The 23,960-nt window shown below is 41.3% G+C and overlaps 1 protein-coding gene across 4 annotated transcripts in view; it reads left to right on the forward strand.

Moving 5' to 3' along the window:
* PTPRM (protein tyrosine phosphatase receptor type M) overlaps window positions 1–23,960 on the forward strand; it is a 745,411-nt gene that overhangs the window by 500,796 nt on the left and 220,655 nt on the right. The gene's annotated exons all lie outside the window — the stretch shown is intronic.

Consider the following 23,960-nt stretch of genomic DNA (forward strand, 5'->3'; position numbering starts at 1 on the left):
GCTTGTTTACAATGTCTCAGACTCTTGGTACAGACCTGTGCCCGCATTAAATTAAGTGATGTGCTTGGCCTCTTCTGTGTGCGCATTTATACCCATGCATTAAGCACAATGCCACTGCATGTTTTCATTGTGTGTTTGTCTGTTGGTGTGTTCCCTTCGAGCCTGATGTTAAACAGAATGAAATTTGCTGGATTTGCAGTAGCAATGCCATCAAACAGGATTTCAATCAAAATACAGAAAGGTGGATGCCCAGTTATGCAAATTAACCTAAAAAGGCTTTGCAACATGAGGGTGAGCGAGGTTTACTTTTCACCTTGTAGGGTCTAGTTTGCACGCACATTTAGCAATGCACAGTCTTAAAATGAAGCCACTCAAAGCTGTTTGGGGTGACACTGTTCAAACAGCTTCTCGTGTACATACAACTGGAGCGGAGCTGATTGCATTCCTTCTAGAGCCTTGTTTCAAAGCAAAGTGTTTATATAAAGCAGTGGCACATCTGCAAGTCAAATGCATTGAATAATTTAGGGAAGTTTTTAAAAAATTGAATGGCTTAGTCATGGAGTTGAACTGTGTGCTTCTTTGTAGAAGGAGAAGCACAGAGAAAGAGAACTTAGCTAAGAGAAATTAGCTTGTCCATTCGTACTGTCTCTAAAGGTGTATGGACATCTGCATAAACTCCTAAGGAAAGAGTCCAGTAAATTACTCCAGATCAAAGGTGAGTGGTCAGAGAACCCCAGAAGACAAAATTTTGCCCTGCAGTAAAAGCAAGCCATTGTCAAGATTTCTAACATAATTACATGGGCAGGTTTCAAATTCTGGTCTCAGAGACATCACCGACATTATAGTTTGTGGCAGGTAGGACAGGCGTGACTCAAGCTGAGTAAGAACATTCGGCTGCTTTCCATAGAATTTCCACTCCAGCAATTGTTTTAAGCGTATGAAACAAAGGAATGGTCTCTAACGGTTAAGGAAAAAAGGATAGCTTGGACTCATGGTAAGAATCCATAAATGTTTAAGTTGTTCTGTGAGCTTATTATTTTGGAAAATAAAAGCAGCTGAGACTCAGGAAATGTACAGGCTGAAGTTTTGTAAGGTGAAGAAATGTAGGCTAATTCTGCTTCTTCCTCTCCTGGAATTCCATACATATTTCCAGTCCTCTGTTTCAGGGCCTGAAAGCTATAAAATTATTATTAACAGTTCTGCTTCTGTTGCTTCCAAGTTTCTTTTTAAGCACATTTCTTTTAATGATTGAAGTCCTACTTGTTACAAACTCTTTCCTATCCTGAACTTCTGAAGTTCTCTTCCCAACAATAGAAGTACTTACGGGATAGTGTCTTTCTTAGCATAAGCCCTCCGCTCTGAAACCTTCATATGTAAGGACTGGCGCATGGCCCATGGTCAGGTTAGGGGACCGGCTCAAAGGTGACCTGAGATCCTTGAGCAAGTCTGACCCCCAGCTGCGTCTGAGCTGGCACCATTGTTGTCAGCAAGCCATTAAAAATGGGTTGGCCCCACTATCCTAAAAGAAGTGCCATGGGAAATATGGTTAAAGACCCCCCCCTTTGCAAGCTTTGTCTCATCTACTCCTTCTCTATTAAGCATGCTGTTTACTAGGCATGAAGTAAGTGAAACTTCTGAACATAGCTTCTCTCTAAATCTTGCATAATTAAGAAGATACCTCATAAATCAGCCCCCTTCACAATGCTTTCAGATCCAGCGTATCTTGTTATTTGGGAACTAGTCTGTGAAGGACACATACGTTGCTAGAGTGTATGGCTACCATTCTTTTAAGGGCTGCAGGAGATCGCCATCATTTACTTGGGTTTATTAGAGATTAAAATGATGGAGTATTAGAATAAGGCTCAAAAACCAGTAGAAAACGACTCCTGACCAGTATTTACTGCTAGTTTTAATGATGGTTAATCTAACCCAGATAAATTCAAAATCAAGTAATATTTCTTTTGCATTTTCCATTTGCATCAGCCATCAACTTTGATAGCAGTAACACTGTCTTTTTTAATAGATTTATTCATGAGTCATACTGCAAGCTTGAGACTTACTGCATTCAGTCACTGATCTGACATTTATTGAGCACCCTGTGTGTGCCAGGTAGAGATCTGCTACCTCTTCTAAAGAGCTTTGCTCTGTATGGTTGCCCAGGCTCTCGGCATGAGCCGTTTTGCATCGGTCACATCAAAACTGACGTACACACATGCTCTTAGGAATGAAAACTTACTGTCATGCTCGTCATTTAGCAGTGAGGAGGGGACAACAGTTTTGTAACTAATGGGCAAAAAGACATGGATTTCCAAACCTTTCTCGTCGTGCAGAGCAGCTTAGGAAATGGTCACTGGGACAGCTCTGAGCACTGCACATCTGTGACCCATTGAGCAGTTGTGGTCTTGTTTATTAGATCAATATGGTCCCTTCCAGAAGCCAACAGGAGACGCATGAGGGATACATTCTGAAGTGCCCTCCTCAGTGCTTTGTTCATTTTGTTGTATCTGTGCTGACATCATACTCCTACCAGTTACTCAAGGCTGTACTTAGACTAGGAAACTTGAGCGAGATGGTCCTCTGCAGCGCCGTTCCTTTGCCCCAGAACTCGGCACATGCGGCTTGGGTTTTCCTTGGCATGGGTGGGACCTCACTCACTCATCTAACACCAGAGAACGCAAGCGCCCTGGTGACCCAATGTCCGCACCAGGACTGTGCTGGACACAGGAAGATGCTCCTAAACATTAACTGACCTGAGTCACTGAGCAGAGGCCGGTCAGCCCGCAGAGTGCTGGTGTACTGGACGCGCGGGCCTGTCATCGCACTGGGGAGTGTTTCTTGAAATGTGTTGTGTTCAGTCAACAGTGAGAATACATCATTATCCAACACACACATATACCTACACATTAGTTTAACTGAAGCAAAGGCATTAGAGACCATACTGCCAAGGCTACTCATGCAGTCTGGTGTGTTCTATTCTGTTCCATCTTATTCTAGTTCTTTTTTTTTTAAATTCTAGTCACTACCTTCTAAACTGATTTCATTTCCCACTCTTGGGTTGTAACCCACAGATTTTAAAATGCTTTACTCAACCACTGGATTTAGGAGATTATAAGAGGAAACAGAATATATAACTGGAATAAAGGTCCTATCTACCTCAAAACCACTCTAAAGAGTGCATACAGAGAAAGTTCTAGAAACTAGAAGTGCTTCTGGTTTCTACTTTGTTCCCTTTATTATGTGATTAATTGTCTGCAATATAGTACTGCTTTGGGAAGAAAATTAAAAGCCGTACACACTAGGAATTTCTAAGATTTTTTAGTTAATTTTATAAATATCTCTAGGCTGTTTATTTTATATTAAGATATTTCTGTTTATGATTTAATAACCCAGCCAACTCTGAAATGCAGTGGAGAATGTTTTCCTTAAACAAATTTTTTATCATCCACTTCAGTTAACCCATACATCTAATATGATAAGATCTGTATCTTAGAATATTTATAAACAAAGTGACTTCTGGGATTCAAGTACAGATCAGATATATCAGAGCATGTAGAATTACTTGCTAGATATAATTAGTACTGAAAAAAAAAAAAGAGAGAGAGCGAGAACTAGCCAAAGATTATTCCTACACAGTTTCAAGTTTTGAAAAATATACATGTAGCATATGTCTGTATTGTCAAAGATAAACACAGCTGGACATTAAAGCTGTAAAAACAGATTTTATTCAGTAACTAGTGACTGTAGGCGATAGAGGTGGGCTCCATTTTGATTTGTGCAGAGGGGACTGGCGTCTTAAAGGGAAAATGAGAGGGTAGGGAGGATGTGAGCAGGGCTCAGTAGTCAGGGCAGTGAAAAATTACAACAATCAGGAAGGGTGTGTTGGTCCACGAGATACCTATCTGGTTCGCTAACTGGCATTTTTCCAAGTTGGGCTGCTCCCCCCCAGGGGCTGGGACACAGGGGCCCTGTCTTCACATGTCACTAGAACAAACCGTCAGTTCTTTGGGCAGCTTCGGGTTTTCTCAGGCAGGCATTTTAAGGGGGATTGGGTCACCTAGGGATGCAGCCTTGAACAGTTAGAAACCATCGGTGTTTAAGTCTTTACAGGCCAAGGTTGAGGCCTAGGGGAGGAAGGGCACAGGGGAGCTGGCTGGGAGTTTGGTCCCAGAGAGAATCTTTGCCAATATGTAGGCAAAATGATCAAGAAATAAATCCCAAAGACTTTCTTTTTCTCCTAATGTGGCTCTTAAAGCAAATAGTTTTTATTATTTTTATGTATGTATGTATGTATGTATTTTAGAGAGAGTGTGCACATGGGAGGAGGGGCAGAGGGAAAAGGAGAGACTCTCAAGCCACTCGTCTCGGAGGAGAGCCTGACTCGGGGCTCCATCCTGTGACCCTGAGATCATGACCTGAGCTGAAACTAAGAGTCGGCCTTTTTTTTTTTTTTTAAGAGTCAGGCATTTAACTGACTGAGCCACCCAGGCACCCCTATAGAGGTTGTTTTTTTGTTTTTGTTTTAAATGTAAAATCTAAAACATGGAAGTCACTGAACTAGATCCCACTGAGGAAGTCAAGGCACTGAGTGTACGAGAACCTTCTCTGTTCTGGATGCTATGCTAGAGACTTCCACAGGCATTATTTCACTAAGTCTCACAACAGCCTCCTGAGAGAACATCGTCACACTTTTCAGTTGAGAAAAGGAAGCTCAAAGGAATTAAACACCCCCACAGGTCCCAGAGGACTAAAATGCAGTCAAGTCAGGGAGACAAATAAGATTCCAGGCTTTCTGACTTGAGCCCTGGGCTCCTCTGACCTCAGCGTCTGTTTGAACTTGTCCCTTTGTGCCCTCCGTGCCCTCTGTGCTCTCCTCTGTCCTCTCCTGGACCCCTCAGGCCTCGCTTGCTTCCCACCCGGCCCTGACACCCCATGCAGCCCTTTCAGGTGGGCTTTTATTGACACCTGGACCTTCTGGGCCCCTTGCCCCCTTGCCCTCACCGCACATCATCCTGGTCCCCAGCCTGAGAAACTCCCATCGCCTGCTTGCCTGGCTCCTGTTTTCATACTTCCAGGTGTTGCTTGACAAATGGCAGAACAGGCAGATTAATTCTACTCGAGGTAGGTGCTTTGCCCCTCACCTTGGTGTTTCCCACTGATCAGTGAATGTCCCCTGTATACACAGTGACAGAACACTGCCCTCCACTCCCACCCAGCTGTTCCCTCAGCCCTGAGCCCTGAGATAGCAGGCTCAGGCCTCCCCTTCCATTGCTGTGCCCTCTGTCCTGGGCGGGCTGCCCTTCGCCAGCCGTGGCACGTTTGTCCTTCCTCACAGCCCTGCTGGTCCTAGCCATTGGGTCACAGAGAAGGATACCTTTTCCTTAGGAACAAAAACCATAATTGAGGTTCACCAGAAACAGCCCAGGGAGATTTCTCAGACTCTTTCTGATGAATGGGTCTATAGCAAACATCACATTTACGTATACCCTGAAGCCCTAACACCGTCTTTCCAGAACATGTGTTTCTCCTGTTATCTTTACAAAGAATGAAGAAGAGTGCTAGATCCTTTATGTCTCAGCTCATGAATTTTGAGCCCTAGGCCAGGGCTGCCACTAGGCAGGGAACCCAAATTAGGATCTAAATTTGGGGGTGACTGTAGGGGGAGATACATCAGGAAAGGTAGGGATCTCAAATCCTTCATTCCACAGATGTCATTAATCAGTTGCCAGAGACCGTCAGCAGTAGAAACCCTATAAATTGTCTGGTCCAGTGGTTCTCAAACAGTGCTCTGTGGTGTTCCACGGGAAAGCCTCAAGAGCTTCCTCTCACATGGGCCTCTGGGCTGGGCAACAACTTCATGTTAGAACAGTTATGGGTTAGCATGGCAGGTGGAAACATGGGCTCCAGAGCTAAATCAGTCAAATCTCAGTGGGGTCGCCTACCAGCAGAGTGACCTCGGTCAAGTTACTTTGAATCTCTGTGCCTCAGTTTGCTCATCTGTGAAATGGGAGTTACAGTTTTACTCACAGGAAAGTTGGCAGGATTAAATGAAAAAGTAAAGTACTTAGTAAACCTTCAGTAAATGTTAGCTATTACTATTTCTCTAACACATTCTTTTCAATTGTGGGAATAATGCAAACCCTTTTATTCCTTCATTGATTCATCGAGTGCATATTTCCTGAGTGCCTGCTATATGTGGTAGACAATGGTGCTAGGCTCTTGGGATATGTCAGCGAACAAACTATAAAATCTCGGATATACCGAACATTTTTACCCTATGTCTATACAGACCTCATCCCCAGCCCCTATAATAGCGGTCTTTCTCTCTACATAAAAATATACAAGTATATCCAGATGTTTTTTCACTACCACTTATGTACTTAACTCTGCCACTTGCATTTTATATTTAATAGGCAATGAATTCTCCTTCAAACCGATACATACCAGTCTAAGACATTCTTCACCAAGTTGAATATTGTTCCTCTGTAGGGACATGTGATGGTCTATTCACACAGTCCCTTGTTAAGGGACATTCAGATTTGCACCAGTTGTTTGTTTGTTTGTTTGTTCCTGCTAACAACAACAGTCACCACCACAAACTGGAATCAGTAACCTTCTGGATATGTTCTTTCCCTTATAACATTTATTTCTTGATGATTCCCAAATGTGGGTCAAAGGGCAAGTTCATTTTTTATGTACGACTGGCCATATTCCTTTCCTTCCAAATTGTAACAGTTCATCCTTCCACCAAGTACTTGCTAAGTGCCCCTTTCTCACAGCTCCACCTGCTCTGATGTTTACCACCTCCTGTTTCCAGTATGGTGCGTGAAGGTGGGGTTCTCCTGACTTTTCCTGAAGCTGGGTATCCTGGCCTGTGTTGATTGGCCAGTTGCATTTCTTCTTCTGCATTTGTTCGTACTGATTCCTGTCAGCCACTCTTCTTTTGACACATTGTGTCATTTGGCATAAGGAAGTTTGCATTTTCAGATAATCAATATGTTCCCATTTTCTTCTATTTCTCCAAGGTTTTTGTTTTGCTTGAGAAGGTCTCCACATCTCTGTGATTATTCAGCCATTCCCCTGAATTTTAGCTCTTGAATCCATCTAGAAATGACCACTGCTATGGTGTGGTGTATTGCCAAGGGAGAAGTCTAGCTTTTTCCAGATAGACAACAGTTAGACCAGCTCTCGTTATTAAATAAACAATTATTTTTTCACAGAACTGAAACACTGTCTTATCATATATTAAGATACATGTATAGAATTTGTTATGGTCCTCTTTGGGTCTTCCTGCGTTATTATCATATTCTTTTATTATGCTGGCTTTTATGATATTTTTTGATATGATAAAACTAGAATTCTCTCCATATTCTTTGTCAAAAATTCCTCCCTACTGATCCCTCCTTGTCTACTTCTCAGTCCTTAATGATGGCCACAGACTTAGATGACTGCCCCGCTCCCCTGAGTAACTCCCTCCCTTCCTCCCTCTGCCTCATTCCACACCCGTTGCCCTAACCTCCCAGTTGTTCTTTGGCCATATCAGCCCTGCTCCCTCCTTCGACCTTTTGCTCCCACTTGCCCCTTGCTTGAGAATATTCTTCCCCAGATATCCACTCGGCTAACCCTCCTACCTCTGGTAGTCCTTGCTCAAACCCACCTTCTCAACAAAGTCGGCCATGAACAATCACCCTTCTTCACACTGCAGCCTTCCATGAGACCTCTCTCTATCCTCTCCGCACAATCTGTCCCCTTACGCTGCTATTTTCTTCTTTTTTATAACACTTCTCACCTTATGTGCTTATTGATGTTTGCTCCTTTCTTTTTCCCCCTCCTAGAATATAAGCCCCTGAGGGCAGGAATCTTCATCTGCTGTTTTGTGATATATCATAGGCACTGTGAGGGTGGCCAAGCGCATACCGGTCAGGTTCCAAAAATGCCACTGAGGTTCCCATTGGAATCTTATCAGATCTACACATTATCATGACTGTGGAAATATGATAAATCTCTCCATCAATTCAAATCTTGTTACAAGACTTGTAATACAGATTTGGAGTTTTCTGCATTAGCTGGCCTTGTCAGGTCTCCCTCTAAAATATATATTCTAGGTTCAATGATGTCTCACCTTCTCGTGGCCACCACACCAGCCTGGACCACCGCACATGCATTTTAACTATTCTCATGGCTCCCTGTTGACTCATTCGACCCATGGCAGCTGGACTGACTTTTGGAAGTTGAAGTCTCGTTCCATCGCTCCTCTTCTTAACGCCCTTGAATAGCTTCTTCCTGCACTAGTATAAATTCCAAATGTCATGTCACAGCAAAGGGGCGCACAGGGTCTGGCCCCTCTCATACTGGCCCTCGCCTTCTATCGTGTCCCATGCTCAGTGCTGATCTCCTTTCTCTTCACAGCACCAAGCTGGATCCTGGACCGGCAGTTTACACTTCCTCTTCCCTCTGACCGACACTCTAACCCTAATCTTCGTATTTCCAGCTCCTTCTCAGAGTTCAGGATTCAGTGTGGAGGTACTTCCCTCCGAGAAGCCTCCCTAGACTACCATGCTAAGCTCAGGGCCTTGTTGGCCCCCGGCCATTGTCCTGCCCATCACTCTGCTTGTTTGTGAGGCTGCTGACGACTGCGTGTCTCCTTCCAGAACGTGGGGGAGGCAGGGCTTCGTCTTTCTGTCTTGTTCCAGTGTAGCGCGTGGGCACCTAGCAGGTGTTCCACATTATTTACCAAATGACTGAACAGTTGACCTTCCTTGTTAAATTTAGTCCTATGTATTTTATAGCTTTCATCATATCATTAGTAAATTTTGAATAAATTTTGATGAGAACAGGAAGCTTTTGAATCTTTTTATTTTGCCTACTTTGGACTGATTTTATGTTAGTCACAAAATTCTTCTTAAAAAATATATATATATATTTGATTCAGTAGACCTTTGCACTGCAAATAAAACAGACCCATGGTTTTCAACCTGTTTTTAAAAAGCACAATATTAATCAGCCATTTATTTTAGCAAGAACCATAAGAAAGGTTTAATTTTAATTTAATTGTTTTAGAGAGTGGCCTGCCCACTCACACCAACATTATCTGGTTCCTCCCACTCCCCAGACTCCATCTGACCACTTCTCTGCCTCCACCTGTCAGACCCAGCCAGTGGATCTTTGGTACTCTTTGGGAATAATAAGCTAGGACAGGCCTAAGTATAGATAGGCAACATTTGCCCTTCTGGGGACCCAAGGTTCTCTATTTGTAAGTGAAGAGGTAACTAAAATCAGATTTTAGCCATACTGAGTGGCTCAGAAGACTGGATACAGCTTGAAGATGGTGTGATTGTTTACTAAATTTGAGCTTAGTCAGTGGTGGGAACAGCAAGTGCAAAGGTCCAGTGGTGGGAAGTAACATGACCAAGAATGAAATATTGTAAAAAAGACCCTCGTGGCTGGAGAGCAGAGAGCAAGAAGGATGTGTGATGAGTGGTCAAGTTGTACAGACAGACAGAGGCCAACTGGGACCTCAGAGGTTATGTTAAGGTCTTTCTTGTTGATCCTACGAGCAATGGGCAGCCATGAGGTATTTTCAGAGGTGGACAGGTTCAAGTTTGCACTGTACACTCTAGCCACACTAGAAACATGGGAGGGCAGATGAAATAGGTCAAAGACTGGAATAAAACTCTAAGCAATGGAAGCTTGTCTGGCAGCTTGAGAAAAGAGAAAAAAGAACAGAGGGAGCGGGTATGAACAGAAGAGCTAAATGCCAGCAAACTGATACAGCCCAAGTTCCGGCCCTGAGGTCTTAATAGTTGGCAATCAGCATGGAAGAGCACATGGTAGGGAATTTAAGGGACAAGTTCAAACATATCAAAGCAACACTCTAAGTACCTTTGAGATGGAATGAAAATTCAACCTCTTGCCTGAGTTATCCACTTCATTTATTTTGAGAGCTATTTACTGGGGTATTCATATGAATCAAAACTGACAAAGAACATAAAGGATAATAAAACTCAGCAATATTGTTTGAATATATGGTCACTCAAATAAAATCTCACCACCATTAGCTGCAGACAGTTCTATGTTGCCCTTTTAAGAGTTCAGTCATTAGACTCATAAAGTGTTGTATTGGAGATTGTTAATTTTGTCGACTACGAAATACATGTAGAAATAGTTTTATCTACTACTACAGGGGCTGTATTTCCTTTATCTTGATACTCCCACAACCTGCCACTCAGTGTTTGGCGCTTGAAAGACACTCAGAGACCAGCTGTAAATTTCTGATGGACTGAATTCATGTGTAAAAGTTAAAAATCCATTAAAGGCATGAACTAATTTCCACACCCCTTTTTCTAAGAAAAATAATGTCTGTGCTACAGACGAGCTCCCAACAATGGCTGCCATTAGGAGGCATGGGACTCAGGGAGGGGAGGGCTGGACCAAGTGTCACATAGCCATCCCGTGGTCAGCCTTTGTTAGCAAATGGGACATGCAGCTCTATTCTGATAGAACTAAGTTAACAACTTTGCCAACCCTGAAATACTTTGCTTTAGGGGGATAGGCTCTGCCCTGCTCCAAACACGTTCACTGTCCATACTTTAGGAGAGAAGTGTTGCTCATTCATCACTTAATGTGAAGAGCTTTTCGTCCCCTTGGGAAGCTCGATGTGTAATTAGCTTTGTGTTAAGAGATACAGAGAATTCAAAAAAGTGCAATGTATACTCTTTGCTCTCAAGGAGCTTACACAAAGGATCTTTGTTAAAACTAACATAAACAAACAAAAACACCTGACATAAACAGTTGACTAAATATTCCACGTCAATAACATTTACTAATATCTGAACTGTTTGTAATAATGCTAAGTGTGTAATGAAATAAGTTAGCATATATTCAGTTGTGCTCCAGAACATGGTATCTGTATGATACCAGAGTCCTTCCCAGTGCCGGGAGCTTTGATTAAATCTTTTGAGAGAATTTTGGGTAAAAACGAAGGGAAGATAATGCCTCTGTTAGGCTTCCATATAAATAAAAATAGCCAAACTCTTCATTTAAGCTAATAATCCATTTATTGGAAACAGTGGCTGAATTTAGAACTACCATTTTCCAATTAATTAGGTATCAATTTTTCAGGTGCATTATCCTATCAGTGTGGGTGACTAGCAGTTCATATGCTGCCCTGTCCTAGGCATTTTTTATTTATTAAACAGTGAAGGGGGGATGTGTATACTATACATCAGTGCTATATATATTTTGGCCACGGAGGCCAATATAGAAAGTTACTGAGGAGAGAATTTGTTTGGAATTTCAGCATCTCTGAGATTATAAGGGTTGCTTGAGGATTCTAAAAATTTCCTTTTCAGCTGCAAAGAATGTAAAGTGAGGGGAAATTTTTATTCTTTCTGCAACACCAGCTGAATGCATTTTAATGGGCTGTAGTGTCACTGGTGATTTATTACCCCTTTTTGTTCTTTTATGTGTTATATTTGTCATTTTGCTATGGCAGTTTCATCTATAAAACAGTATAGTTACAAGAAAATGGTGAGGGGATACAGGACTGCCATGGGAGATTCTGTTGCTTTTTCCTTGTCATTTTGGGGAAGGAAATACTGAGTCAAATGTCAAGCATTTAGTTTCAGAAATAATATATTTTAAAAGATGTATATTGCACCGAAATAGTATTGTTTTCCATTTTTGCTACATAAACTTAAGAATTTCTATGTAACGATTTTCAATATAAGAGAACAACTTCATTTTTCAATATCCTTTTGTGTTTTCCCTTCTATCAGCAGGGTGATAAAGGAAAATAAAACAATGTATTTAACTGTCTTTTATTTGCTTTGGGCATAGACTGTTCAGTCTTGAAAAGCACAAATTGAAATTTTATATTTTAGGAAATCTACCTTTTAATTTCAATATGAATCTGGTGCATTGTACATGTCCAACACGGATGCTGCAAGTAAAGTTTTGAGCTCAAAATAAACCAAGCTTTTGGTAAGAGATTCAATACATTGTGAAGAAAAGAGTACCTACACTCTGAAAAATAGTTTAAGATTTTTGCATGAAAGATTTCATATTGATGAATTGACTATTCTTGCCTTTTTTTCAGGAAAGATAATTTAAATTTTATAGTAAAATTAAATTAATTCATCCTTGATATGAGTAAACATGGAAAAGGCCTGGATATTTTTAAAGTATTTATCAAAATTGAGTGACACTATCTGTTTCTGTAGGTCTTTCTCTTCACCCTTGTGTCCAGCATGGAACCAGACACATAGAAGCTGTTCAACAGCATCTACTTGTTGATAGATACCAATCATGATATTTTGATTTTCATCCCTTGCTTTAGACAGATGTCTCTACAACTTAGAATATAAGGCATCAAGATTAATTCTGACAGCTTTAGGTGTAAGAAATCCATGAATTTTATTCAGAATTTGTAGGCAAAGGGCCATGTTCTGCTGTTGTGCAATTAACTTTTTGGTTGGCCTTGAGCTAGTCTCTTATAATAAGTATCTTTAGAATACTGTAAAATACCAAGTATTTGTGAGAGGGTTTTTTAAAAAATATTTATGGGTGTGATCCAATATACGTAATCAGGATGGAAAGGAGTCAGAAATTCCTTTATCATCTTGACATAGCAGGATGTGGAAGAGGCAGCAGATCAAGAAAATATTGAGATAGATCTAGAATAAATAAATCTCACTTTAAAAGAAAGAATTTTTATTTTAAATGCTTTGCTGACCTTGTAAAAGAATCAGGGGACAGTCAGGATGGGCAAGTGAAAGGGAGAAAAAGCACAGCCTTTCAACAAGGACAGATTTCATTTGCCATCTTGACAATATCAGTCAATGCCAAGATGTGTTCATCAGTGACTCCAGTGGGCTGAGAGGAAGGCCTAAAGTCTTTTAAAAAATGGGCTTCTAAAATTCTAGCATGTTAAAATTCCTCACCCCCCACCCCCCCACACACACCTTTTAGAACTGTCATGGTTGCCAAGGTGAGAGGATCTCGGGTAATATCTGATTCCTTCTCAAACCATGCATTTCTAGCTTAGCCACCACACATTGTCTTTCTTTTCTTTTACTTTTTTTCTGAACAGAAAACACATTGACTTTTTATTTGGAAATAATGTCAAACTTTAAGTAGCAAAAATAAAAATATCAGAGAATACTGGTATATCCTTTATCACATTCACCTGTATAAACATTTTACCCTATTTGCTCTATCATTTGCTCTCTCCTCACCTGCTCGTGTGTGCACACACGCAAATTTTTTTTTTTCTGACGGATTCAAGGACAACTTACCTATGTCATGACCCTTCACCCCTAAACATTTGAGTGCATATTTGCTAAGGATAGGGATAGTCTATTATGTAATCATAGTAGAGTTATCAACTTGATGGGTTTACTTTAACTCAGTACTTTGCTTGTTGTAGTTTGTCAAACCTAAAATGCCCTTTGTGACACTGCCCTCCTCCACTACAGGGTCTAGTCTAGGATCAGTTATTTTATTTGTTTTTTATGTCTGGTCAGCCTTCTCTCTCTGGGAAAGCTGTCCTAGGGACCAGGGCAAGAGAGGTCGCTCTCCTTTGTGAAACTCTAGTGTCTATCTTGCCACTTTCCCATGTCAGACGCTTTTCAAATGAGAATCCATGATTTCATGAAGGTACAGGACCAAGGGGCTATCAGTTTACTTGATGATAAATCATTCAAAACAATATTCTTATTAAAAATCAATATGTCCTGGAGTGAAATGCAACATTTGCATGCTTTATTTGAAAAGACTAAACAACAGACTTCGAAGAAATTTTATGCCAGTGGTAGGTCACTTAGGATAAACCTCAGGTACTTGTCCTCTCTCATCTGCTATTATGAGTAAAAGCGATGGAAAAGTATTAAGAATCACAGTCCCTTTGACCAGCTCATGGGGAACAGTGAGTTGAGGGCCCTCAGGTTTAGACTCTAGGTCATTTTCAAAACCACGTGGTTTCCAAGGGCAGTTTTTAAACATATCAGACAGGAATCCGGGCCTAATGAATTTCTGTACCAGATTTTAATAGGGTGGTTCACCCAGGAACTCTGGATCCCAGTGCATATAATTCAGAAAACATTTACTTTAGTTTTTGTTGGTTTGTTTGTTTCATTTACTTTATATAGAAGGTAGTGAGTCCAAAGTCCAGGCTTTTCAGGCAACTTTCTTAAACTCTAAATATCAGCTTCCCTATCTCCAAAACAGATATTACTTTTCTTAGCCTCATGGTAGGCCTTGGGAGAATGAATACAATGACACATACAAAGGGCCTGCACCAAGCTGGCTCAGAGTAAAGAGGAGGAATTGGCAGTTGCTGGTAACTTCTTTTGTAGCTCTGTTGTTGTTATTCCAATAGAAGATTGTTTTATGGCCCTCCAGTCTTTCAAGAGAACTAGGTAATTAATCCGGGCCACTGCCACTCCCAAATTTGAGTGCTGCAGCCCTTCTGAGAGGCTCAAAATTGAACTTCTGGGGAAATGAATGGATTTCTTGATGCTATGGAGTGTGTTATTTACATGAACACCATGTACATGCGTGGTCTCCAGGAGCACCAGCACGTGAGAGGAACGTTATTATTCTATCACATGTCAAGACCTGTAATGAGTCCCCCACAGATGATATTTTCCATTTGCCTGTCTTTGGGATATAAACTGCATCAGCATGGCCCAGGCTATTATCTTGCTCCTGGCAATGATGGTGATGATGATAATGATGAAAAAGTTACTGTGTTTTCAAAGACAACTACTTTATTTGAAGCAGTAATAGCCCAAAGCAGTGTATAACCTATTCTGCTCTTCCCTGTAGCCCTGCACCACAGAATAAAATGCCTGACTCTCTTTGTTGTCCTGGCCATTTGGGGTTCCTTTGTTCCTCACTGTCCTTGGTTTAAATGTGGACACCTCTCTTTGAATTGCCCTCCAGTTACATCCATTCTCCAAGGGGCATGAGAGGACTCACTTTAACAGAACTCCATTAAGAAAGCTTATAGATTATCTCGTTGAATAACGTTTTTAGACATTGAATATGAAGTTGGAAAAACACAGAGTGCTTCTCAAGTTTTCTTTCACATGCTGTTTTCATTTAACTGTCTCTGAGAAACAGTCTTTGCAAGTGAGCTTGGCACCTGCCTTAGAGTTAGTAAATGGCATCTGTTCAGCACATCTATCAGCATCTCTGATGAGTTTTCCCATTTACTCTAGTAAATATCCAAGTAATACATCACTTTAGCAATGTAATTGATGTTCAGTTTAATTTACATATTGGTATTGCTAATGATGCAATTATTAATTATGGCTTATTATTAATTATAACCGTTTACTTGATTGGAGCTCTTGGTCAGAGCTCATACCGGCATATCAGCTTTTGCCTGGGATTTTGCTGGTCTTCGCGATGGTTTAATTTTACTTATTTACTCAAGATTATATATGACTTCAGAGTAAACATGATGAGAAACAAAGTTGTCTTTGATATTACCAATTTGATGGGTTCTCTTATATGTTTTTGAATAATTTCCGTAGATACTGGTGTATATTTATGTACATGTATGCAGGCACATGCATGCGCCTCATGGATGGAGACCTCATCAGAGTGGGCTACGTGTGTCTTTTAGCCAGTTTAGGGGCTTAATAGAATTTTCAGATTTCCACCTTGTTTCATCTATGAGTAATAAGAAAGTTAAAAAATACTTCTAAAGTAGGGTCATAGAAATCATATAACCATTTTATTAAATGAAATTATTTTCAATAGTTTGAATCATGTTACCATTATCTTACTACAAGTTTCCTTCTTTTTTTTTTTCGTTCTAAAAAACCCCCAGACCATTGTCATTGTTCTCCAGCAGAAATTTTTCTAGCTTAAAGACTCTTAAAACAAATTCCATATATGAAGGTGAAAAATGGTCTATAGCTACTTAATCATTGCGAGTACTGAGTTCATAACACTTTATTCTTGACAGATACTCATTTCCTGTCTCTCTGATATGTACCCAGTTAACTTTCTCGTCATTGATGGATATATATTTCACTGCTTTAGTGCTGAAAATATAACATTTTGCCACTAGTATTTATTTCCATGCTCTTTCTTTCTATTAATCTCATTTTATCATTGATGAAAATTTGGTCAGTGAAAGTAAGGACTTTGATCTGTCATCAACATACTGAGAAAACACTTCTATGTACTGTCTCTTATGTGCTCAGTGGAACCAGTGTTCAGACATGTTCCTTCTGTCTCAGGATATTGTCTGGATGCCCATGGAAGGTCATCTGAAAGTAGCTGCAGATGCCTTTTTCCATTGTAATCTCCTCACTACATCCTGGGGACCAGTGGAGGAAAGACCACAACACTGGGCCTGCTGTTGCCTTTACTTCCTTCCACTTCCACTTGTTTCTCTTGTTTCTTTCCTTTTATATCCATTGTGCTCTCCGAGAACTTCAACGTAAATGGAAAAAGAATAGGCAGGTTACGAAAAGAGTGCAATTCAGAATTGATTAATTGTGAGAGATCTTCAATGCAGTAAGGTGTTCTCACATGTACTTTGGATACATAATAAGATACTAGGTCAGGTCATAGGAGCGCCAAAAAGTCAAAACAGCTTTGTCCCAAGGGACTCATGTTAGTACGTGATAATAAAGAATTTACCAAAATGACTGAACTGAAAGTTGAAAATAAGTTCTATGCAAGGGGGGGTAAAGCAAGGTTCTATAACAGTTCAGCGGAACAGAAAATACTTCCTACAAAACAATCAAGAGCACTATTTGAGCTCGGTGGCCTTTGAAAGATGGGTATGATTTGAACCTATGAAAAGCGAGTAGGGGAATGTTTCCACGGAGAAGGAGCAGCAGGAGTCCTGAGAAGGGGGAAATGTTGGATGATGGGGAAAACTGAACATGTCCATCGGGTTGGAACATAGATGAAGGAAAGTATAAAAACAAAAGAAGGACATACAGTTAGAAAAAAGGGGTTGGAGCCAGCTCATGAAAGGCCTTGATTACCTTTTGAAAGAAGCATTAGGAAACTCTTGGTTTTTTTGTTGTGTTTTTAAATGAGTGACCTGATTAGAGCAATTCTTTAGGAAGACCAATATGGCTGTAGTGTGTGAAAGAGACTAGATGGGATGTCTACGTGGGAGTCAAGTACGAAAGTCCAGAAGAGAAATAAGCCAGATTCATAGGAATGATAATGGAGAAGAGATGAAGAAAGTATAGCATTTTTTTACTTTTCAGAGATTGGGTGGGGAGGTGAGAACTGACCTGTGTAATGTTAGGTAACTCTTCTTCAACCCAAGGATAGAATGCATAAACCTCCTTTGTTCATTTCATTTTTATGTGCTGAGGGTCAAAAGGCCCTTTATGTACAACTAAAGCTCATTTACTAGCTCTGACTTTTGTTGAGTACATGCTACATTCTAGGCACTAAGGACATAGAGAGGAAAAGATGCAGCTTTTCTCTGTAAAAACTTGAGCTCCCATTCTTGTTCAAAAATATTTCGCATACAGACAAACACAGATCACATATGGTCATGATTCTCTTTATAAATACCTCCAATGTGTTTTAAGAGATTCATGCAGTAAAGACTTACCAAGTGACCACTGTGTTGAAAGCATTGTGTTAATCACTAGAAGTCAAAGGTGGATAAGAAATACTCCTTACTTTTGAAAAGCTCCCGTGGAAGACTGTATCAGGGCACCTGCTGGTCTTCTCCTCCGTTAGATAAATGATCTGAATCCCTTGTCTCTTTTTACATAGTCCTTCTTTTCTCCCCTGTTGGTCATTTGTGTTTCTTTTCTTTGATTCCTTTCCAGCATCTCTGCCTTGATCAGTGTATTGTGCGCTGGAAGGGTTATGTGCATGTCATTCCTCTGGTTCATTTCCAAGTTACACGGGCTGTATTACCAGTCCTATCTTTTCTGCACTTAGGCCCAGGAATTCCCATGTCTTCATATATTTATCCTATTCTTCTTTCAGGATTTTAATTTTCCTTGTTGCATTGTTCTGCACTATTTTTTGTTTGTTTTTCTTCTTCTCTTAGGCTCTTTTCTTTACACCTGGTCAAGATGATTTTAAGCTCGAGTCTTGTCTTTCGGTGTGTTAGCAGTAGGCCTCCACATTTGCTGTGTTGGTAGGGAAAGTTCCAATGCAGTGAAGCAGGAGTGAGCTTCACAGACATGTCTGGACTCAGCATGTAGCTCCCTCACTTCCCCTCACGCTGTCTTAGGATAAGCTACTTATCCTGATTGTTTCTGCTGCCTTAGTGTCTTCATTTGTAAAATGGTATTGATTTTACCTCGTGGTGAAATATTAAATAAAGTTAGATAACTGGCAGGACTTCCAAGAGGTCAGCCTTCTTCCTTCCTATGGAATGTAGTAGTAGCACCTGGGCAATCAGTCAACATTCCTTAAATTCCTTTACAATTAAGGATCTCTTCCAATCTGTTCTTGCTGTGGCAACTCATAAAACTAGGGTTTGATTCCATGAGGTTTTGCCTCTTAATCGTGTAAAAAGATCATCTAAAACAGTGCACTGAAAGAAATTTGCTAACTGATAAAGTGAGATATTAATGTATCGGGAGGTGTTTTAAAAATAACAACCAAATTAAATATTTTTCCCATTCTGCCATAGTCTGTGAAAACCTTCCTCACGGATATTTAGGAACAATGAGATTCTCAAGTGAGATTTTTTCTTCATGTTGTGTAGGGAATCACTTAGGGTGTTTGAAAACCTAGTCATCTTCATGTTTCAAAAACTCTCCAAATGTTTTTAAACTCTCTATGAACGAAGAACCTGTATTCTAGAAAATATTGAACAGAATGACACAATGAATATAAGCCTTGTTTGTTAAAGAACTTCACTGTTTAAGGAAAAGTTATATGTTTACTAAATGAGTATGGGGGAATGACATGATCCCACTCTCTCCTAAGACCCCAGGAATCCTGCTTACATTTCTGAGGGTTACCTTTTGGCTGTGTGAACGACACTTTCTGCCTCCAGTTTGCTAGACTCTGTACATTTTTTGAATCTCAGAAATACTGATTCTTCTAGCAAGCATATAGAATCTGTTAGGTATACTCACTTCTTGATAAAATAGTGAAGGAACAATTTTAGGCAGCAGGAAAGGCTACAAGGGGTTTTGGCAAACAACTACTACTTTGGGCAGGAAACTGTGGTGATTCTTCCTTCCACAGGAATGATTTTTAAGAGCTAAACATAAGCTAGCTAGATCATGACCCAGACACAAAATCAGGAAGGAAATTAGAGGGACAGCAGATTTTTATTTTAATGCCTTTAAAGTTTAGTTTCAAACAAATCTCACTCTTAACAGGCTCATCCTCAAGAAACATCCACTCTCATTCCCTTTATGGATTATTCACTTTGTATGAGAAGTGAACACGGTTGATACCTTATTATTGACAAGTTGTTTCCTCATTTTATGACTTGACCATGATTTGAGAAATGCAAATGGAAAAAAATAAACCTATTTCATCAGAATAGTAACAGCACTAATAATTCCCTTGAAACTTTTAGTGCCCAGATAGCAAGTGATAAGGCTTTGATAGATCATCTCACCCACGGGGTGTTGGCCACATCAATAAATGAAAGCAGTAACTGTCATGAAATTAGAACAAAAATAAAAAAGTAGATTAATTTTTTAGAGACAGTATATATCAAACAATCCAGTATCACAGTTTTATATGAGAAATTATATTTCTGATTATTACTTGTAAGCTGTACGTGCTCTGCATGCCCTACGGTGGAAATTAGGGACAAAGGAAGAGTTATAAATTCAAAAGCATAATCAGGTTACAAATAATACATAAAGTGTGAATGTAGATTGTTCCAGAGTAGTTGATTGACTTTGCATTCCCAGGAAGAAAAACAATAATATGTAATTTAAATGAAAAATCTTGGAGATGCTTTGCGATTATGTATAACGTTAAGGTACAGCTGAAAAAACTAAAAACAGACTGCAAGGAATTCTCATTTTCTGCACAATAAGACATGAATGAACTGTCTCATGGTCCTGTTTAAAACCAGGGTGTTGCTATTTTTAAGAAACAGAAAAGAAATGTACTTCTGCAAAAGGTGAAACAAAACAAAAACCTATGAAAATTAATTAAAATAGACTTTGTAGACCAAAAAGTCATAAAAATGCTAGCACAGAGTGGCTGAGGCTTCTTCAGCTGACACTTGAGAACATCTTTTGGCACCGGAGTGCTGGGAAACACACTTGAGGAAACCGTCATCTTATGAATGTCCACAGCTGCCATTTTACTTTCTGCTTTTATTTTTCTTCATGTCTCATCTTGTAAGATGTCTCAGCCTCCTCAGTTTCTCTTGTCAGTGCTTCCCATAGTTGCTGTCCCCAAAGTTTTTCTCTCCTTTGCCTCCAAATGCCAAGAGTGGTATTTTGGTGTTTGGTTTGCCACCTAAACCATTTGCGTGTGGTGGGGATGAAGTATTTTGTTGCTTAGATTCAGTTCAAACGTCAAACCCAAACATGTTTTCCCCTGCAGGAGGCCAACCACGTACTTCCATAAATGGCACCAGCATCCTGCCGGTGCTGGGCATCTGAGACCTGAGTGTACCTGTGTGTAGCTGGTGGGGTGCCTTTTGTGAGCCCCTTGTGCGCACCTTTTAGTTCCACTTACTCCTTTAGATCAGACATTGAGGCTCCAGGCTCAGGTGAGGCAGTTGCCTTTCCAGTGGCCCCCAAATGCCTGGCTTCTCCTTCCCGCCACAAGCCTGTGTAGTACTGCCCACTTACTCCTCTCAAGGCACAGCTCCGTTATCTTCTGCAGCTCCCCGTTTCTTATATTCAGTACAGGCAGTTCTAGCTGGTAAGCAAAGCCAGGAAGCAAACCATAAAGCCACAGTTTCCCACGCCTCTCCTCCACTACTCCCCAACCTGCACCTGGGCTTCAGCCCCGCTACATAAGAATGGGATCACAGAGATGTCTTTGTGCTCTCTACCTCTCTGTCTTGGCTTATGAGGCATCCTTCTGTTGGAATCCTCTCCGTCTTTCAAGCCCATTCATATTACAGTCTCTGTCAAGGAGCCTTTCCAAGCCTTCCTGTCCACTGCCCCCACATTGGGTTCTAGAGCTCACCCATGGCACTTCACGTGGCTTCTGGTGTTGTTTCCCAGAGGATAAGTGCCAGTCTTACCTCGAATTCCCCTACAGATACAGTTACAACACTTGGAGCATAAAAGGTACTCAGTAAGGAGTTGTGACTTTGAAGAAGATGAAAACCAAGTTTAGCGTTACCACACGAGTAGGATTGCTCAAGCTAGTGTCCATTCCAGAAATGCTTCCACCATTAATTCCTGACCACTTTTCATGCCCCTCCCCACCTTTGAGATATAACTCTGAGTAGTGTCAGCTTCTGTCTTTTTCTTCTCCTCTTCCTCTTCTTCATCCTAGTTATAAGGAGTGAGGAGGGGGCCCTAGAGCTCTGTGCTCCTGGATAAACCCACAGCCCCTACCCCAACCCTCACATCTCACCATCACAATCTGCCTTGAGACCATCAGGATTCATTGCATTATGCCTTTCTCAGCAAGCCCAGGTATCTAGCTCTCCCTTTTCCCCCTAGACCTTCACCCCTGTACCACTCAGTGCATCCCTGTGTCCTTCCTCTTTCTGCTGCTCAGAAGCCTCTGTGTCCTCTGGGACTCAAGCTTAGTCACCACTCAATCCCACATATCCACAGCCTCTCCCGTTCTCCTTTCCACTGTTATTGGCAACTATTCCAAAACTCCTCTCTCCCCAAATTACTCTCACCTTCTTCCTCATGCACAGTCACACCTGTCCCTCTTGCTTTCTCTGTAACTGGGGAAATGAAGCAGTCAGGAGAGCCCAGTTGAATATTCTACCACGAGACCCCCACATCTGCTCACCCCAAAGCCTCTGTGCTTGGCATTTCTGCTGTTTCTCTGGGTGAAGCATCTGTCCTGTGGCTGAAGGCAGCCCCTCTCTTGGGCGCTGGGACCCATCCCTTCCTGCCCCTCCATGGAAGGACACTGCTCCAGCAGTCTTCCTTTTCTGCTGCCTTATCAGAATTTCTCTGTTGGGTCATAAGCATTAGCATTCAAAAATGCTGTACATTCTACCATCTTCAAAACAAACAAACTTCCCTTGATCCTTACCTTCTTCTCTGGCTCATCCACACTGATGCCTCTTCCTCTGTCTGTATTCTCACTGACCCCCTCTTCCTTGCTGGTTTTCCTCCTTCATTCATTGGCTGCTCCTTTTTGTCTCCACTACCGGTTCCTCCTTATGACTGCCCCCCCCCATTTGCCTCCTAAGCGCCCGCATGGAGTCTCATGGCTTTAAATACCATGTTTTTGCTGGTACAACTCCCACATTTACGCCATTGAATTACCTAGATCTTTCCCCTTTATTTCCAACTGCCTACGTGATGTCTCCTTTGGATGGCTTAATACCTCAAAACTAGCCCAAAACTAAACTCCTCATTTCCCCACCTACCTCTCCACGCTGCCCCTCTCACTTCTCCACATTTCAGTCAAGGGCAACACTACCTTACTCAGGCTGGAAGGCTGGGTGTTGTACCCAGCACCCTCTACTTCCCATATGCGGGCAAATGCTGGTGGCTCAACTGTCAAGATGTATCTCAAGGTTGACCTCATCTTACCACCTCCACTGCCATAGTCTTATTCCAAACCATCCTAATCTCTTGCATGAATTATTGTAATAGCCTCATAACTGATATTCCTATCTCCACCATTGACCCACTATAGTCTACTCTAAACACCGCTACCAGCATGACCAACACAAGCCAGATCATGTCACTCCAACACTCAGAATCCTCCCATAGCTCTCCCACGCAAAGAAAAAGCCAAGTCCTCCCAGTGAGCTATGGAGGTGCCCCCAACTCTGACAATGTGTCCCACCACTTCCCCGGCTTGGTCCATTGCAGGCCCACCTCAGTATTCCACAATCCTATCTTGTACCTTTTAACTTTTTCTTGCTTTGCCTAGAATGCTCCTCCCAGGGTGTCAGTAGAGCTCCCTCCCTTCCCTCTTCCAGGTCTCTGCTCTAATGTTGTTTCCTCAGTAATTCCTTCTCTGATCCCCCATCTCCGAGCTGTGTAGCACCTGCCCCACTCTTGAGGACCCCAGCCTGATGTGCAGTTTCCTCTACAGGACAGCACTGGGTAACACCCTGCTGACAGAACTTGTTTCCGTCTGGGGCCATCCTTCCACACAAGAAGAGAACTTCCATGAGGACAGAGTTGTTCACTGTGATTTTCCTAACACAGTGTGTGGCACTGCTGGGGAACTCCATAAATTCCTGTAGAGTAAATGAAGTATACTGCTGATTTTCTCCCACATTCAAGAAGAAAGCCTAGCACTAGTCACCATTACACAGATGTTCTGGGCAGCCAGGCTGTCCCTGAGCTATTTCTAATGTTCACTTTTCCTATTAGGAAGGCTTCCTATTTTCTCAAGGTGAGGCAGTCGTGGTGCTGGGGCCACTTCGGTCAGTAGCCTTGGGCAGCAGTGATGGCTTTTGTGGCCTTCTGGAAAAATTTCTGCAGCCAGTTCAGTAGTCAAAACTGGGCCCAAACCTCAAACCAGTAGCTGAGTACATCATGTTCTCAGCCTGGCGTGTGCTGTTATTTAATTTAACATCGAACACTGAGCCAAGACTCACTGTTTTCTTCTAAGTTGAAAACCAACTAAATACAGCATTGCATAAAATCATTCCCTTTCTTTTGAGATTTTTCACATGACATGTTATATCTGTAACCTTACCTAATGCAAGTTCACTGCAACACCACCCTTTCTAATTTTCTTGGTCGTTAAACAAAACACCCAAAGCCATCACGAGGAGTCAGTAGAGGGGGCATCTGTGAAGATTATGCTCTACATTTCAGCAGCCTGTCACCCTCCATCTATGAAATATTTAGCTTATTCATCATTTT

Source organism: Ursus americanus, chromosome 19, assembly GCF_024610735.1.
Source record: "Ursus americanus isolate L20-20 chromosome 19, mUrsAme1.1.p, whole genome shotgun sequence".
In the NCBI taxonomy this organism is placed as follows: Eukaryota; Metazoa; Chordata; class Mammalia; order Carnivora; family Ursidae; genus Ursus; species Ursus americanus.